The sequence below is a fragment of the Olea europaea genome, unplaced genomic scaffold (assembly GCF_002742605.1).
Source record: "Olea europaea var. sylvestris unplaced genomic scaffold, O_europaea_v1 scaffold3445, whole genome shotgun sequence".
Lineage (NCBI taxonomy): Eukaryota > Viridiplantae > Streptophyta > Magnoliopsida > Lamiales > Oleaceae > Olea > Olea europaea.
The window spans coordinates 26,602-31,270 of record NW_019253514.1 but is presented as its reverse complement, the minus strand read 5'-3'; positions in this window follow the sequence as shown (position 1 = coordinate 31,270).

Below are 4,669 nucleotides of genomic sequence, written 5' to 3'. Positions count from 1 at the left end.
TGATTCTAATTTTGTCGAATACCAAGACAATAAGAGATCCACATCGGGCTATGTCTTCCTGCTGGTTGAAAGAGCTATATCCTAAAAGAGTGCAAAGTAGACACTTGTAGCTTCTTCAACCATGGTAACCGAGTTTGTACCATGTTATGAGACATCCAATTAAAGAATATGGCTACGAAAATTTGTCATTAGGTTGCAAATTTTGGATGGAATTAAAAGACCATTTAAATATTTTGTAACACTAAGTCAGCAGTCTTGTAGTCAAACAATAATAGGAGTTCAACAAAGTCTAAATTTATATACATTAAATTTCTAGTTGTTAAAGAATGAGTTTGGAGTGGTCAGGTTACTGTAGAACATATTAGGACAAGTTCCATGAAAGCTGATCATTTACTAAAGGACTACCACCCAAGGTCTTTCATGAGCACACTACTCACATAGGTGTTGTACATTTTGATGTTATGCTAGTTTAGTGGGAGTTTGTAATTTTGGATGTTGTCTTTTTGACAGACGATTATGGTTGTGCACATTCAAGTTTATTTTAGTAATAAAGTATTCAGGTTGGTTTTTACTCTAATTAAATTTTTTTTTAATCTCATTATAATATAAGGTAATAAAGAATAAAGTCAGATCAGCTAGGAATAGGCATGCTTAGATCACATTACACGTAATTTTCATGCTACACATCTATTATTGATCTATGTCATTTGATTGCGTTGATATACGTGACCATTGATGGTTTAGTATGATATTTGTAACGAAGATCACTTTGATCCTATATTAGCATAATTAATGGACGAGATTGTACAAAGATGTCTTTTAGTTATGATGACAAAAGTATTGAGCTCATTAGATTATTCACATTTATAAGGTAACATATGTGGCTCAAAGTGGGAGATTGTTGGGAAATTATTAATTTATTATGTCGGCCGATATATGTAATTAATTGTGTATAAAGACTATTTTAAAGTTAAAATCAAGATTAAAGTGATCAAATAAAAAAAATTAAGTAATGGGCATTGTCAGAAATATAGAAAAAGTTGTTAAGATTTGTTTTTTTCTTTCTATCTGTAAATAAAAATTTGATCATTTAGTTTAGGATTCAAATATTAGATTTATATTAATTCTTATTATTCAGCTAGTTAGTTATGATCAGAAAGATGCCAATTTATCCTATTTATTGATTTAATTATGATATTACTACTGAAAAAGGAAATATATTTTTCTTCCAGATCTTACATGGTATCAAAGAAGGGCATGAAATCCCTTGCTTTCGATGGTAAAGAGAACAATGATGAGAACGGCAATGATCGAGGGCCACCACAACTTCAATTGACACTACAACAGTGAATATTTTCTCCTCAACATTAGTCATCAGCGAACTCTTTTCTGCAAAGTAGCGTTCACAAGTTGAACATTAAAAATTACTTAAGAGTGGTTGCAGACCGTCAAACTAGCCATTGATGGTAGACGAAAGCTAGGATACTTGACTGGAGAAATCAAGAAACCTACTGAAGATAATGCTCAATTTAGGACATGGAGATCAGAGAACTCGTTGGTTATGGCTTGGCTACTAAATTCTATGGAGACAACTATTGCAAAAACAAACATGTTTTGCCAACGACAAAGGATGTATGGGATTCAGTTCGGGAAACATACTTGGACTTGGAGAAATCCTCCCAAATCTTTGAGGTGAAGTCAAAAACTTTGCAATCTAAACAAGAGGATCATGAGGCTACTATTTATTACAATGTGATGGTGGCCTTATGGCAAGAGCTAAATCAATGCCATGACGATGTGTAGGAAAATCCCAATAACTGTGCAAGATTCATGAAATAGGAAGAAAAATACCAAGTCTATATGTTTTTTGCAGGTGTTAACCAAAGCTTGGATGAGGTGAAATGAAGGGTTCTTGGATAAAAACCTTTGCCTTCCATCCGTGAGGTGTTTTCAGAAGTTCGACAGGAAGAAAACAAGAAGAAGATTATGCAACATGGCTTAGCATCAATCCGGAATTTGGAACCAGAAAGTTCGGCTCTAGTTTTCCGAGAGACTGATGCTAATGGTGAAAAGATGAGAAAGCCGTAGTGTGATCACTGTAGGAGGTTGTGGCATACGAGGAAGACATGTTGGAAGCTACATCCACAACTGAAAAAGAAACTTGATGGTAAGGCCTTCCATACGATAGCTGAAGATTTTCAATTCCAGTCCATTAACTTGAGAATGTCTACTTTCACAAATGAACAGTTAAAGCATCTCTACAAAATTTTGAAATCTCCACGATTCTCTAACAATCCTTCATGTTCTCTAGCTCACCAGGGTAAAGTTTTAATCACAACTCTTTCTAGTATCTCACCTAATTCACAAGACCACATGACTAATTGCTCACAATTGTTCATGTCTTATGGTCCGTATACAGGAAATAAAAAAGCAAGGTTGCAAATAGATATTTTTGGGCTATAGCCAAATGGATTCAATCAAAGCATCTCCTTCTTTAACTCTTAAAAATGTGCTCCATGTTCCAAATTTATCTTGTAATCTCTTGTCCACTAGTAAGAAAACCCATGATTACAATTGTCATGCTAATTTCTATCCATCCCATTGTGAGTTTCAGGAACTAGCCTCGAGGAGGACGATTGGCAGTGCTAGATAAAGCGGAGGACTCAATTTTCTTCAAGATGGAACAACTTTTAGTAAACAAGTTCAAAGAACATGTTTTGAGTCCATTTCTATTTCTGGTAATTATGAAATAATGTTGTGGCATTATAGGATTGGAAGCACTAGTTTTCCATATTTAAGACAATTGTTTCCAAGTATGTATCAAAATAAAAGTCCATCTTCATTCCAATGTGAGATTTGTAGGGATTTTCAAAAACTTTTACACCATGGTACAAACACAATTTAATGAGCAAAATTCGGATTTTTAGATGTGATAATGGCAAGGAGTTTTTTAACAAAGTTTTAGGCTATTTTTTTCTTGGAAAAGAGTATTATTCAACAAAGTTCCTGTAATGACACCCCTTAGCAAAATGGGATAGCCGAAAGAAAAAAAACAAAAACCTTTTAGAAGTGGCAAGAGCCCTACTTTTGACAAATCATGTTCCAAAATATTTTTGGGGAGAAGCAATTCTTACGGCAACTTATCTCGTAAATAAAATGCTTTTTAAAGTTTTAAATTTTAAAACTCCTTTGCACACCTTTTCTAAAAATTTTCCCAACTCTAGGATGTCCGCCGACTTACCAATAAGAATTTTTGGTTGTACGGTGTTTGTTCACAATCATGATAAAAATCGTGGCAAGTTAGATCCTAGAGTGCACATTTTTTTAGGATATGCATCAACCCAAAAAGGATACAAGTGTTATGATTCTATTTTGAAAAAAATTGTTTGTTACCATAGGTGTATCTTTTTTTGAAACTAAGTCATTTTTTAGATCTCATCTTTAGGGGGAGAAAAACAAGAAGATTCGCTTTTTCAAAACTTGAATGTTCAAGAGTCTAATATTGTTCAAAATTTGACTTTTCCCGATTTATTACAAGATGAAAAGTTATTTCAAAATAAATTTATTCCAGATGAACAAATTTCAAATTTAACTTCAATTCAAAATAAAATAAACATTAATAACACATTTACTGAAACCGAGGCCATCCTAACTTAAAAGATCAACATTTTAAACACTGAAACATTTTCAAGGCAAACTAAAATCTCATCACAAGATAAAAATCTTGCTAGAGAAAGAAAAGGCACAAATATGGGAAAAATAAATCTTTGGACTAATTTACTCAAAGAGGCAACCAGTTCAAGAAATTAAGTCGATGGTTCTCTACAATGCCTTGAGTCCAATCCATATTTCAACCAAAACTCACCAAGTATTTTCCAACCTTGTCCATCCTCTAAAACACAATTCAATGATCTGAATATTCCAATTGCTATTTGTAAGTGTGTAAGGTCATGTACAAGTTATCCAATGTCAAAGTACGTGTCTTACAAAAATCTGTCATCATCCTTTTCTGCTTTTACCTCACAACTTTCACATATGGTTTAAGATTGGAAGGAAGTAATTTTGAGGAAATGAAAGCTCTTGAGAAGAATAGGACTTAGGAGTTGGTTGATTTGCCTAGAGAATTACAAGTTAGATGGAACTCTTGAGAGATATAAAGCTCGATTGGTGGCAAAGGGCTCCACTTAAACCTATAGTATTGATTAACCAATACATTTGCACTCGTGGAAAAACTAAATACTATAAGGTTTTGCTATATATTGTAGTGAATCTTGATTAGCCTCTACAGCAACTTGATGTCTCTTAACAGAGACTTAGAGGAAGAAGTCTATATGGATTCACGTCTGAGCTTTAGAGAAAGATTTGACTTAAGAATATGTTTGATAAAAAAGGCTCTGTATGGTCTCAAACAATCAGTAAGAGCATGGTTTGGAAAATTCACCCAATCCGTGAAGAACCAAGTCTATGGTTAAGCTCAAACAGATCATACAATGTTCATGAAGCATTCAGATGATGGTAAGACAATTGTGTTGATAGTTTATGTAGAATATATTATCTTAACGGGTGACGATTTGGTCGAAACGAACCGATTGAAGAAAAGTTTGGCAATCAAATTTGAAATTAAAGATTTGGGAGCTCTTAACTATTTTCTAGGACTTGAGGTTGCAAG